Source organism: Salmo salar, chromosome ssa07 (assembly GCF_905237065.1).
Source record: "Salmo salar chromosome ssa07, Ssal_v3.1, whole genome shotgun sequence".
Lineage (NCBI taxonomy): Eukaryota > Metazoa > Chordata > Actinopteri > Salmoniformes > Salmonidae > Salmo > Salmo salar.
In genome coordinates this window covers 11,909,001-11,924,652 of record NC_059448.1, presented here as the reverse complement: position 1 = coordinate 11,924,652, position 15,652 = coordinate 11,909,001, and the positions used below count along the sequence as shown (strand labels likewise).

The 15,652-nt window shown below is 43.4% G+C and overlaps 1 protein-coding gene across 1 annotated transcript in view; it reads left to right on the top strand.

Annotated features, from left to right (window-relative positions):
- afap1 (actin filament associated protein 1) overlaps nt 1-15,652 on the top strand; it is a 144,523-nt gene that overhangs the window by 46,461 nt on the left and 82,410 nt on the right. The gene's annotated exons all lie outside the window — the stretch shown is intronic.

The window sequence follows — 15,652 nt, the reverse complement described above, 5'->3', positions numbered from 1 at the left end:
TTTGATCCAGTGTGTGTGTGTGTGTGTGTGTGTGTGTGTGTGTGTGGCTCATAAAAGAGACCTGAGCGGACATTTAAAACGAGCTGTTTAATTAACCCACCGACTGACCTTCTGTTCACACTGATGTATACACACATGCAAACGCGCACACACACAAACACACACATATCCTGCTACCTCTCTACTTCTAAGTCATCTACAGAAGTGGGACAGTATTGGATGACAATCGCCACCCACAATTGAGGTCATAATCTCTTGACTGGGTAGTCTCTATCTTCAGCCAAATATGACATCATAGACAAGCAATGCTAGATAGGAGTCTTTATAGAGGCCCTCGAAGTCCTAGCCCGGGCTCTGTGACCTTTGTAGGTTTATAGGGGTTAAAGGTGAGGTGTCAGGCTGGATTGTACATGGCTGCACTCTTAGAAAAAAGAGGTGTTATCTAGAACCTAAAAGGTTTCTCTGGCTGTCCCCATTAAAGAGACCCTTTGAATAACTATTTTGGTTCCAGGTAGAACCCTTTTGGGTTTCATGTAGAACCCTTTCCGCAAGAGTTATATCTGGAAACAAAAAGGGTTCTGCTTGGATCCAAAATGGGTTCTCGTATGGGTACAGTCAAAGAACCCTTTTGGAACCCTTTTTTCGAAGAGTGTGAGTGTGGATATTGGACACACACACACAACCTCCACAGGCAAGGGAGGCAGACAGCTGTCAGGCTCCTCTCTGAATCTTGACAGAAGGACCCATTGGGGTTATTTTTGTTAGGTAGGTGAGACAGAGACGATTTTGACAGAGGCGACTATCTCTCCATCTCATCCATCTCTCTCCAACTCTCCCTCCATCTCTCTCCATCTCTCTCTCCATCTCTCCCTCCATCTCTCCATCTCTCTCTCCATCTCTCCCTCCATCTCTCTCTCCATCTCTCCCTCCATCTCTCCCTCCATATCTCTCCATCTCTCCCTTCAGCTCTCTCCATCTCTCCCTCCATTTCTCTCCATATCCCTCCATCTCCTGATACAGTATCTGGTTAGAGCTCAAAGAGAGGGATATGTAATGGGAGAGCATGAACCTTAGGTTTCCATCTGGTGAAATATGGCGTCCCCCCGGGCTAGTGACCTATGCTACTTCCTTACACCCCCATCAGGAGCGCAGAGTGTCTGTCTGTCTGTCTGTCTGTCTGTCTGTCTGTCTGTCTGTCTGTCTGTCTGTCTGTCTGTCTGTCTGTCTGTCTGTCTGTCTGTCTGTCTGTCTGTCTGTCTGTCGTTTCTGTGTGGGGCCGGTCATAGATCCGGTCTCAACTCAAATTTGGCTGAAAATGATGGCTATGGAGTCCTAAGAATGACAGCCCTCTCACCCCTCAGACTGTGGTCCCAGTGTGGTCCCAGTACGGTCTATCAACTGTAACCTCTCTATCACCATGCGGTCGTGTACAATGTGTTGTTTTAGCATCTTTAACTGGGATGTTACATGGGGTTATAACCTCTTCCATTGACCTTAGTCCTCCTGTCTCCCCTCCCGCTGGCTCATGCATCTTTAATGAGCTCTGATTGGGCCTTAATTGACACACACGCACACATGCATGCACACACACACACACACCACCCCTCACAGACAGGAACAGATGCATTATTGACATCCTAGGAAAAAGCCCTCTAACTGATAAACTAACTGGCTCCCCATTGAGATCATGGGGAGTGGCCAGGTCTCCATGACAACCTGATGGTGAAATTAAGGAGGAATGGAGGGAGGAGAAGGGAGGGGTGGATGGTTTAACTACCGAACCATAGCCAGCATAGACCAGCCTGTCTGCCTGTCTGGGCTTGACATTAGGGAGGGGGGGAGGGGGAGGGCAGATTCAGAGGGCTTAGGGAGATGTATAATACAGTATAGTGGAGGAAGTTATTTCAACCCTTGGTATTTACATTTGCATTGGAAAGGCTGCATTTAGAGAGAGAGAGGGTGAGAGAGAGCGAGAGAGAGAGGAAGTGGCTGAAAGAGGGAGTACAAGAAAGAAACTGACGGAGTAAAGAGAAAGAAAAGAGATTGCATTCCTGGTCGGAACGATACTCGGGTCAGAATCCCCCCCCCCCACACTTATTCTATCATCGCAGGCGTCTGTCAAAAACAATGAGTACTGTATGTATGTGAATTGAGACTATGCTGTTGTGCTAAGAACATTCCAAAGCGGTTCATTGGCTGTCAGTCAGGTTTCACATTGGGATAGGATGCTGATAATTACATTACCATTTACTATGACATACAGGGCATTCGGAAAGTATTCAGATCCCTTGACTTTTTCCACATTTTGTTTCATTACAGCCTTATTCTAAAATGTATAATTATATTTTTTGGCTCATCAATCTACACACAATACCCCATAATGACAAAGCAAGTATTCAGAAACATTACTCAGTACTTTGTTGAAGCACCTTTGGCAGTGATTACAGCCTCAAGTCTTCTTGGGTATGACGCTACACACTTGGCACACCTGTATCGGCAGGTTGGATGGGGAGCGTTGCGGCACAGCTATTTTCAGGTCTCTATAGAGATATTCGATCAGGTTCAAGTCCAGGTTCTGTCTGGGCCACTCAAGGACATTCAGAGACTTGTCCCGAAGCCACTCCTGCGCTCTCTTGGCTGTGTGCTCAGGTCTTGTTTCTCATGGTCAAAGAGTTTAGTCAGCTTGTGTTTTTATTTTTGCCATGGAGAAAATATTAAGCGATTAACTGACATTTAGTTGTTTTTTTTTGGTTATTAAACAACTAATTGACCGACGTAGGTTCAATTACTTGAATTCCATTTCATTTGTTGTTATTTTTGTCAGCCCAACGTGAAGTTTCTCTGGAGTGAAATCAAATCATTCACAAGAGAAATCAAGTCAAGAACTATGTGGGATGCTGGGCTGAAGGTAGTTGTAGTTTTCATTAAGCAAATATTCAACCTAGTTCTGCGCAGAAATGTGGTAATTAACTACAATGACCATAATCCAGTGTGCCTGTTTTTCAGAGAGGAAGAGGCGAAACGAGAGGTTTCACTCTCGCCAAAATCTGTCCAAAATAAACCCAATGCGTTTCTATGGGCTTATTTTGGACCTTAGCTTGTCGCCTGCTAGACTCTGCCGAGTCCCCAACAACCGGATGTTCCATTTCTTTCAGGGGAAGTGGAAAGCGAGCCCGTGACGCGCCTTCCGCGTTTGGACATTAACAATGCGACACTCTATCTTCACTCCCAACGACTCTCATTGTTAGGGCGGAGACATATATACAGATCTCTGGATGGATACACTTTTACGCCTGCTACGTTAGGTTAGATACACACAGACCCCATGAGAGAGGAATGTACACAACACAATGACGAGGGCTGGAGACAGTTCGTGAAAGTCTGCCTCGTCTACTTTGAAGAACTACTAAAGTTATTTTGTCAGACAGCTCTGCAGAATACTTAGGCAGGCTAGATAAATAGGATGATGAAAGACATTACAGCACGTGTCAAACTCATTCCACGGAGGCAGAGTGTCTGCGGGTTTTCACTCCTTCCTTGTACTTGATTGATGAATTAAGGTCACGGATTAGGAAGGAACTCCTCTCACCTGGTTGTCTAAGTCTTAATTGAAAGGAAAAAAACAAAAACCAGCAGACACAAGGCCCTCGATGGAATCAGTTTGATGGCCCCTGCCATATTGTATGATGAGCAGATAAGGTTAGATGGGCTGGCTGGCTGGCTGACTGCTACTGGCAGAGCAGAGATGATATTATGACTTTAAGGAATTAAACATAATAGTCATCAAATAAAAATATACATAACTGAAATATTGTATTATTTCATAGTAATTTCCTATTTTTCTATTGATGTCTACCCAATGTGGACCTGACAGAGACAATGGAATATTTGTTATGTTTTGGCAATTGAACGTTCACTATTTTTGGCTTTGGAATTTCTATTAAAAAGTTCAAAAATCATTTAAAAAAGTTATTGAAACCGAACCGACCTCAAAAACCACTAATAGCTCAGCACTAGTGCCTTAATAAGAGGTTAAAGGGCATTAGCAGTGTTTTCCACTAGCGTAGGCTATTACAGAGTCATATAAAGCCTGGTACTTTTTCCACTTCAATGAACTAGGCTACTTTTCAATTTGCTAGTCAGAAAAGTCTGCTGAGTCCTCTCTTACTAGAGTGAACAATATGCATCTTCTGCCCATCTATTGATAGGACAGGCGCCTGTCAATCACAAAGTGAGCGATGACAAGGAAACTGCTGATTTGACAGTCTGCTGTCTGTCCCGCTTCTCAGTACCTGGGTGTATGTGTTGTGTGGTTGCAGTCGAATTTCTACACAGAGGGAGAGCGCATTAATATGCACATCCCATATAATCTAACGACGAGTCGAATTCCACTTAGCCTTTTGTTTTCTGGCACATTCATTTATTTTCTTTTGTGTGCAGGGTCCAACATTAACGATAGCCCAACAGGGCCAGTAAAAACATGTGTGGGTTAGCTGATAATGAAGCTCACGCTTCAATTAAAGCAGGAAGCACCAGTGAATCAGTCAATAAAAAAGTGGTGAGATGAAACAGATGCTAACCTACAGGACTGTTTTGCTAGCACAGACTGGAATATGTTCTGGGATTCTTCCGATGTCATTGAGGAGTACACCACATCAGTCACTGGCTTCATCAATAAGTGCATTGATGACGTCGTCCCCACAGTGACTGTATGTACATACCCCAACCGGAAGCCATGGATTACAAGCAACATCCGCACTGAGCTAAAAGGTAAAGCTGCCACTTTCAAGGAGCGGGACTTATAAGCTTATAAGAAATCCCGCTATGCCCTCCGACGAACCATCAAACAGGCAAAGAATGAATACAGGACTAAGATGGAATCGTACTTCACCAGCTCCGACGCTCGTCAGATGTGGCAGGGCTTGCAAACTATTACAGACTACAAAGGGAAGCACAGCCGAGAGCTGCCCAGTGACACAAGCCTACCAGACGAGCTAAATTACTTCTATGCTCGCTTCGAGGTAAGTTACACTGAAACATACACAAGAGCATCAGCTGTTCCGGACGATTATGTGATCACGCTCTCCGCTACCGATGTGAGTAAGACCTTTAAACAGGTCAACATTCACAAGGCCGCAGGGCCAGACGAATTACCAGGACGTGTACTCTCAGCATGCGCTGACCAACTGGCAAGTGTCTTCACTGACATTTTCAACCTCTCCCTGTCTGAGTCTGTAATACCAACATGTTTCAAGCAGGCCACCATACAGTAGTCCCTGTGCCCAAGAATACTAAGGTAACCTGCCTAAATGACTACCGACCCGTAGCACTCACATCTGTAGCCATGAAGTGTTTTGAAAGGCTGGTCATGGCTCACATCAACATCATTATCCCAGAAACCCTAGACCCACTCCAATTTGCATACCACTCCAACAGATCCACAGATGAAGCAATCTCTATTGCACTCCACACTGCCCTTTCACACCTGGACAAAAGGAACACCTATGTGAGAATGCTATTCATTGACTACAGCTCAGTGTTCAACACCATAGTGCCCTCAAAGCTCATCACTAAGCTAAGGACCCTGGGACTAAACACCTCCCTCTGCAACTGGATCCTGGACTTCCTGACGGGCCGCCTCCAGGTGATAAGGGTAGGTAAAAACACATCCGGCACGCTGATCCTCAACACGGGGGCCCCTCAGGGGTGCGTGCTCAGTCCCCTCCTGTACTCCCTGTTCCCTCATGACTGCACGGCCAGGCACGACTCCAACACCATCATTAGGTTTCCAGAGACAGCCTATAGGGAGGAGGTCAGAGACCTGGCCTTGTGGTGCCAGATCAAGTGAAAGGAGATGATTGTGGACTACAGGAAAAGGAGGACCGAGCACGCCCCCATTCTCATCAACTGGGCTGTAGTAGAGCAGATTTAGAGCTTCAAGTTCCTTGGTGTCCACATCACCAACAAACTAACATGGTCTAAACACACCAAGACAGGCGTGAAGAGGGCACGACAAAATGTATTCCCCTGCAGGATACTGAAAAGATTTGGCCTGGGTCCTCAGATCCTCAAAAGGTTCTACAGCTGCAACATCGAGAGCATCCTGACGGGTTGCATCACTGCCTGGTATGGCAACAGCTCGGCCTCCAACCGCAAGGCGCTATAGAGGGTAGTGCTTACGGCCCAGTACATCACTGGGGCCAAGCTTCCTGCAGTCCAGGACCTCTATACCAGGTGGTCAGAGGATGGCTCTAAAAATTGTCAAAGACTCCAGCCACACCAGTCATAGACTGTTCTCTCTGCTACTGCACGGCAAATGGTACCAAATTACCAAGTCTAGGTCCAAGAGGCTTCTAAACAGCTTCTACCCCCAAGCCATAAGACTCCTGAACATCTAATCAAATGGCTACCCAGACTATTTGCATTGCCCCCCGCCCTCTTTTACGCTGATGCTACTCTCTGTTATTATCTATGAATAGTGACTTTAATAATTCTACCTACATATACATATTACCTCAACTAACCGGTGCCCCTGCACATTGACTCCGGTACCCCTCTGTATATAACCTCGCTATTTTTATTTTACTGCTGCTCTTTAATTATTTGTTACTTTTATTTCTTTCTTTTTTTGTTATTTTTCTTAAAACTGCATTGTTGGTTAAGGGCTTGTAAGTAAGCATTTCACTGTAATGTCTACACCTGTTGTATTTGACGCATGTGGCAAATTAAACTTGATTTGATCCGTGAGTTGTTGTGTTTCTGGGTGGCCAGATGGCTAGCAACAATTACAAAAAAACCTGCCATGTGGTTAATCGTAAGTGGCTTCTTTCAGCTAGTTTCATCTTGTTCTTGATACCAGGTCTTGTTTTGAGGTGTTTTGACTGATTTTCATCAATGCTAATATGACAACAAATTTGCTAGCTGGCTAACCAACAACTGTAGCAAATGTTTTTGACAGACAACAAGTATTCAATCTAAACTTTGGAGACGAAATATAGCTTATGTTATCAACAATCTAAGCCAACCCCTTCTGTTTTGCCCCATAGTTGCGCACAGGTGAGTTTTGTTGCTAAACAACCACGGTCGGTTTTTGTTGCTAAACAACCACAGGATGGTTTTGTTGCTAAACAACCACAGGTCGGTTTTTGTTGCTAAACAACCACAGGTTGGTTTTGTTGCTAAACAACCACAGGTCGGTTTTTGTTGCTAAACAACCAACCCGTCTATAGGACCAGTAACTTTTCAGCACATTTTTGAATTCCAGTTCAACATTTACCTGCTCTGTCGCAGTCTACCATTGAAAACCATTGAAGACTACATGCGTAAAAGTCATGCTATTTGTATTTGTACAATATGATTGGCTGTTCATTCAAGCACCACCATAGTCCCGCCAGCACATGCTAGCTCTATCATTCTATTTGATGAGCTTGTTTATTTTAGGGAAAGTGATTTACAAAAGTAAACCTTCAATAGTGAATATACTAGCAGTATGCTGGCTACTGTTGCTACTGTAGTATGCAAAGAAAAGCTACAAAAAGACACCTAGCATTCCTCTTGGCTAGCCTACTGTAGCCATGTCCATATCTCTTTTGGAACGCATGTCTTAAAGTGGCAGCGTCCTATTTTCAAATCTTCTCAAAATGGCATACCTTAGAAACAAAAATGAATGCAATTAATACAATGCAATTCTAAAGAATAGAGTAATGACTTAGATTGTTAAATTATATTACACAGCTTTTTAATACATTATATTACACAGCTTTTTAATACATATCACAATAACTAATAGCAGAATATAGAGAGAAAACATGCCAAACAATAGGCCCTGCATGACCCCAATGCATTTAAGAACTACAATGTCCAGGCCAGTAGAAATTCTGTTCGGGCCAGTTGATTTTTGGCCAAAGGTTAACGTTGGACCCTAACGTGTTTCATATACAGCCACAGAGTGGTGGTGCACAGGCTATTTACTGTGCTTTGATTGACGAACAGCAGGACTAGTTTATAAAAGGTGTTGAACTGACTGAATAAAGTCAATCTCATATAGCCTTCCCATTCATAAATCATACAACGTAGTTATATGTCCATGGTATCTCATCTGGACAAGTAAACTAAAGATCTCGTTTGTATTGTCGATATGAAGTCCATCAGGACTTGCCAGACAGTGACGTTAAAGTGAGTGATTCTTCAGTATCCTACCGAATCGCATCGGTAAGAGAGCTATTCGTTTGACTCCCTAATTTGCATACTGGTAGGCTTTTTGGCGATCTGCAGATAAATGATTAAAACAGTAGATGAAAATAGTGAATCCTCACTGCAGGAACAATATGTAGGCTAGTGGAGAGAGAGCCTCACTCTGGTCCAAAATATGATAAAAGAAAACAGATTGAATTGTTTTAAAAAGCTAATGATATTTGTATGTTATTTTCAAAGACATTGATCTAGGTCTAGTGATTTAATCAACATGTTGACAATGGACTGCTGTTTTCTGTGTAGCGAAGGCCATGATTAAGTTATACCTGTATTGCAGATAGCTGAGAGAACACATCTTAAAATAAATCTTAACCACCCCAGCCGAATAGAAAAAGCTGGCTAATCCATATGCTTGTGGAAAACACCAGATGATTTTCCTCCATTTGTGATACTTAACCCACCTGATGAGATCTTCCCCCTTTCAGAAGAGACTTCCTGTCTGTGAATAGGACACAATTAGGGTGTGTGTTTGTGTTTGTGTTTGTGTGACTGTAATACATTGTCCATTTAGTGAATAGAGGGTAGGGCATGTTCTGAATGGAATTCCTTTGGAAGTCTGTCGTCTGATAATACACTACATGACCAAAAGTATGTGGACACCTGCTCTTCGAACATCTCATTCCAAAATCATGGTGATTAATATGGAGTTGGACCCCCCTTTGCTGCTATAACAGCCTCCACTCTTCTGGGAAGGCTTTTCACTAGATGCTGGAACATTACTGCGGGGACTTGCTTCCATTCAGCCTTAAGACCATTATAGAGGTCTGGCACTGATGTTGGGCGATTAGGCCTGGCCCGCAGTGGGCCTTCCAATTCATCCCAAAGGTGTTCGATTGGGTTGAGGTCAGGGCTCTGTGCAGGCCAGTCAAGTTCTCCCAAACTGATCTCGACAAGCCATTTCTGTATGAACCTCACTTTGTGCATGTGAGCATTGTCATGTGGAAACAGGGAAGGGCCTTCCCCAAACTGTTACCACAAAGTTGGAAACACAGAATCATCTAGAATGTCATTGTATGCTGTCGCGTTAAGATTTCCCTTCACTGGAATTAAGTGGCCTAGCCCAAACCATGAAAAACAGCCCCAGACTATTATTCCTCCTCCACCAAACTTTACAGTTGCATTATGCATTGGGGCAGGTAGCGTTCTCCTGGCATCCACCATACCCAGATTCGTCCGTCGGAATTCCACAAATCCTTATCCCACATTCTGGGTTGTTTTGTTGTAAGGGTGACAATGTTGAATGTGAAAAAGAACACCTTGGTAGTTGTTATGAAGACGCTATCTCCCCTAAACCTTTGCCAACAGATGTTTTACTATGTAGGGCCCTCTAGATTACAGAAGATTAGTTGAGGCCAACAAGCATTAAATTGAGTTCTATCTTTACTCTGTTTGATTGTCTGTTTCGTTAGGGTTGACCCTGGAAAGATAAGTGTTTTTAGAACTTCTTATTCACTGTGGACTAGAGATGTGATTCTTCCTCTGATAACACAAATTCCACCCAAATCAAAGACAATAACTTCAAAAGGAGACATCTTTGTAATCTCTTCTTTCTACTTTGACTCTGGCAACCCCTGACTTTTTTTATAATGCCTGTTCAAGGCAATAGAACAATAGGGAATAGAACACTAGAACAATAGGCAATAAAACACTAGAACAATAGGGAATAGAACACTAGAACAATAGAAAATAGAACAATCGGGAATATAACAATAGGCAAGAGAACAATAGGCAATAGAACACTAGAACAATAGGCAATAGAACACTAGAACAATAGGCAATAGAACACTAGAACAATAGGCAAGAGAACACTAGAACAATAGGGAATATAACACTAGAACAATAGGCAATAGAACACTAGAACAATAGGGAATAGAACACTAGAACAATAGGCAATAGAACACTAGAACAATAGGCAATAGAACACTAGAACAATAGGCAATATAACACTAGAACAATAGGCAATATAACACTAGAACAATAGGGAATAGAACATGAGAACAATAGGGAATAGAACACTAGAACAATAGGCAAGAGAACAATAGGCAATAGAACACTAGAACAATAGGGAATAGAACACTAGAACAATAGGCAAGAGAACAATAGGCAATAGAACACTAGAACAATAGGCAAGAGAACAATAGGCAATAGAACACTAGAACAATAGGGAATAGAACACTAGAACAATAGGGAATAGAACACTAGAACAATAGGGAATAGAACACTAGAACAATAGGGAATAGAACACTAGAACAATAGGCAAGAGAACAATAGGCAATAGAACACTAGAACAATAGGCAATAGAACACTAGAACAATAGGGAATAGAACACTAGAACAATAGGGAATAGAACACTAGAACAATAGGGAATAGAAATAGGCAATAGAACACTAGAACAATAGGGAATAGAACACTAGAACAATAGGGAATAGAACACTAGAACAATAGGGAATAGAACTAGAACAATAGGGAATAGAACACTAGAACAATAGGGAATAGAACACTAGAACAATAGGGAATAGAACACTAGAACAATAGGGAATAGAACACTAGAACAATAGGGAATAGAACACTAGAACAATAGGGAATAGAAATAGGCAATAGAACACTAGAACAATAGGGAATAGAAATAGGGAATAGAACACTAGAACAATAGGGAATAGAACACTAGAACAATAGGGAATAGAACACTAGAGCAACAGGGAATAGAACACTAGAACAATAGGGAATAGAACACTAGAGCAACAGGGAATAGAACACTAGAACAATAGGGAATAGAACACTAGAACAATAGGCAATAGAACACTAGAACAATAGGGAATAGAACACTAGAACAATAGGGAATAGAACACTAGAACAATAGGGAATAGAAATAGGCAATAGAACAAGCTCTGACTGACGGTAGAAAGTCAGTGGGGGTCGCCATTTTGGATGGATACAGAGACATCTAACCTTATAGCACAGTGGGCCAACTTTACAGCTCTAACTGGAGCCTGTGTCTGACTGGAGCTGACTGGAGCCTGTGTCTGACTGGAGCCTGTGTCTGACTGGAGCCTGTGTCTGACTGGAGCCTGTGTCTGACTGGAGCTGACTGGAGCCTGTGTCTGACTGGAGCCTGTGTCTGACTGGAGTCTGTGTAGGGAAGCAATCACTCCAGCACCTCCAGGGGCCTAATCGTTTCATTGGAGGAGTGTTTGTTTAACACCGCCCCTACCAAGAGGCCCAAACCCCCATTCCCCTTAGCCGCTACCCCTCAGCCCCTAGACCCCCTCCCTCTTGTTGAGGGATTGAGGGGGTGGGTCGTGCGCCAAGAGGTTTTGACAGGCGCGCCTGGACTACCACAGGAGCTGTCCCTCTCTAAAACTAGGGAAAGACACACAGAGTCCACATGGGCTGGGCTCTGACTGCTTTTCCCCAACACACACACACACACACACACACACACAAACACTCTTTCATCGTAATACATACACACACACACACACACACACACACACACTCTCTTTCATCGTAATACACACATGCATGCACAAAAGAGAGCAAGCATGCACGCAAGCACAAGTTGCTCGGCGTACACATCGCTGAGAATCTGAAATGGTCCACCCACACAGACAGTGTGGTGAAGAAGGAGCAGCAGTGCCTCTTCAACCTCAGGAGGCTGAAAAAATGTGGCTTGGCCTCAAAGACATTCAGAAGGCGAGGTCAGTACAGGTGCATCAAAGATGGGACTGAGAGACTGAAAAACAGCTTCTATCTCAAGGCCGTCAGACTGTTAAATAGCCATCACTAGCCGGCTACCACCCGGTTACATAACCCTGCACCTTAGAGGCTGCTGCCCTATATACACTACCATTCAGAAGTTTGGGGTCACTTAGAAATTTCCTTGTTTCTGAAAGAAAAGCAATTTTTTTTGTCCATTGAAATAACATCAAATTGATCAGAAATACAGTGTAGACATCGTTAAGGCCAGCATCCAAGAGTCGCCTCTTCACTGTTGACGTTGAGACTATTTAATGAAGCTGCCAGTTGAGGACTTGTGAGGCGTCTGTTTCTCAAACTAGACACTCTAATGTACTTGTCCTCTTGCTCAGTTGTGCACCGGGGCCTCCCACTCCTCTTTCTATTCTGGTTAGAGACAGTTTGCGCTGTTCTGTGAAGGGAGTAGTACACAGTGTTGTACGAGATCTTTAGTTTCTTGGCAATTTCTCGCATGGAATAGCCTTCATTTCTCAGAACAAGAATAGACTGACGAGTTTCAGAAGAAAGGTCTTTGTTTCTGGCCATTTTGAGCCTGTAATCAAACCCACAAATACTGATGCTCCAGATACACAACTAGTCTATAGAAGGACAGTTTTATTGCTTCTTTAATCAGAACAACAGTTTTCAGCTGTGCTAACATAACTGCAAAAGGGTTTTCTAATGCTCAATTAGCCTTTTAAAATGATAAACTTGGATTAGCTAACACAACGTGCCATTGGAACACAGGAGTGATGGTTGCTGATAATGGGCCTCTGTACGCCTATGTAGATATTCCATTAAAAATCTGCCGTTTCCAGCTACAATGGTCATTTACAACATTAACAATGTCTACACTGTATTTCTGATCAATTTGATGTTATTTTAATGGACAAAAAAAAATGTTTTTCTTTCAAAAACAAGGACATTTCTAAGTGACCCCAAACTTTTGAACGGTAGTGTGTATGGACATGGAATCACTGGTCAATTTAATAATGGAACACTGGCCACTTTAATCATGTTTACATACTGTTTTACTCATTTCATATGTACAGTATGTACTGTATTCTACATTGCTCGTCTTAATATTTATATATTTCTAAATTCCATTATTTTAATTTTAGATTTGTGTGTATTGTTGTGAATTGTTAGATACTACTGCACTGTTGGAGCTAGGAACACAAGCATTTCACTACACCCACAATAACATTTGCTAAATATGTGTATGTGACCAATAACATTTGATTTGATATTTCTTTCTCTCCCTCTCTATCCCCCACATGCGTTCTCCTACGTTCCCTCTATCTCTTTCTCTCTCCCATCACATATTTTCTGTCCTTCACTCTATTTCTCTCTTTCCCCCCAAATCGTCATGTCATCATATTGCTGGATGACAGACTCTTTGCAGGGTTGGGAGGGTTAGTGTGAGCCAGCATGTCTGTGTTCCTACCACTCTATAGACCATCGAGGTCCAAAGTCTCTGAACACTGGGCTACAGACTGGGAACAAGGCCAGTGTTGTGACACAACCCCCAGATCTGTGTCCTTAATTCAATAAATGAATCTGGAGGTGAGAAAAGGTTATTTGTGTCACGGATGTTTTGCATAGAGCCTAAAGTGTGTTCTGGACATGTGACTCCGGTCGATAGACCACGTAGTTCACTCAACTCCAACCCCCAACACACACACACACAGAAACGTGTAACACACACACACACACACAGAAACATGTACACACACACACACAGAAACGTGTACACACGCATACACACACACACACACACACACACAGAAACGTGTACACACACACACACACACACACAGAAACGTGTACACACACACACATACACAGAAACGTGTACACACACACAGGTTTTTCCATGGAGAAAAGCCAAGGAGAGATTATCTTGATTCTACGAAGGGGCCCCCCTCAATGTCCCCCAATGTGCTCTCCAGCACTGTTGAGGGAAGTATATAGAGATGGAGCCACACCCAGTGTTGTGATATGGGGAGATCCTGTATTTTAATAGTAACAGTGTGTAGCAACACCCAGTGTTGTGATATGGGGAAATCCCATATCTATATTTTAATAGTAACAGTGTGGAGACAGCAGGGTGTCAGTGACAACAGTTTCATGGCTACAAGTGTGTGTGTGTGTGTGTGTGTGTGTGTGTGTGTGTGTGTGTGTGTGTGTGTGTGTCCATTAGGTTATCGTTGTCATGCAGCCAAACACTGACATCAACACTGACTTTCACAAAGCCCAGATCAGCCAATAAAGAGTTGATGCAAGAGATACAATCCGTCGCAAGTATACAACTAGTATACAACCAGTATACAACGTGTGTGTGTACGTGTGTGCAGAAACACTTCAGGTTGTGCATTCAATTCAGGTTAAAGGTTGACACCTTGCATGGTCACACTATAGCATATCCTCCTGTCTTGTACACACTCTCTGCCTCAAACACACATTCAAAGAAACACAACACACACACACCTCCACTTGGCCCATCCATTGCATCACATCTTTAACACTATAACTGGTGTAAACGGGTCCATCTTTCATCACCCTCCAGCTCAGCTTCCTCTCTGAAGCCGGGCGGCAGGTAGACTAGTGGTTAGAGCGTTGGACTAGTAACCGAAAGTTTGCTGGATCGAATCCCCAAGCTGACGAGGTAAAACTCTGTTGTTCTGCCCCTGAACAAGGCAGTTAACCCACTGTTCCCTGGTAGGCTCTCATTGTAAATAAGAATTTGTTCTTAACTGACTTGCCTGGTTAAATAAAAATAAACTGCATTGGTCATGTTATATAATAAAATCTGCTCTCAACTCAACAAGAACTCCTCCCATTGGTCATGTTATTTACTACAGGTAGCCTAGTGGTTAGAGGGTTGGGCCAGTAACCGAAACATTGCTGGATGGAATCCCCGAGCTGGCAAGGTAAAAATCTGTCGTTCTGCCCCTGAGTAAGGCAGTTTAACCCACTGTTTCCCAGGTGCCGAAGATGTGGATGTCAATTTAAGGCAGCCCCCCGCACCTCCTCTGTACAACTGACTATGTATCCCCCCTTCCCTTTCCCTACTAGCTAAAGTCTGTTCTCAACTCAACAAGCACTCGTCCTTCCACTAGTTTCCTGTACAGTAATTAACCCACTTAAGGGGCATCTGGGACTACATACCATAATACACAGCATACACTAGCTGTAAGGAATGCCACGTTGGATCTACTACAGGTCTCACAACCTGCCCTGCTGTAAACCCATCCTGCTGTAAACCCGTCCTGCTGTAAACCCGTCCTGCTGTAAAGCCATCCTGCTGTAAACCCGTCCTACTGTAAACCTGTCACCTGTCTTGCTGTAAACCCGACACCTGTCCTGCTGTAAACCTGTCCTGCTGTAAACCTGTCTTGCTGTAAACCTGTCTTGCTGTAAAACCGTCACCTGTCTTGCTGTAAACCTGCCACCTGTCCTGCTGTAAACATGTCCTACTGTAAACCTGTCCTGCTGTAAACCTGTCCTGCTGTAAACCTGTCCTGCTGTAAACCTGTCTTGCTGTAAACCCGTCACCTGTCTTGCTGTAAACCTGCAACCTGTCCTGCTGTAAACATGTCCTACTGTAAACCTGTCTTGCTGTAAACCTGTCTTGCTGTAAACCTGTCCTGCTGTAAACATG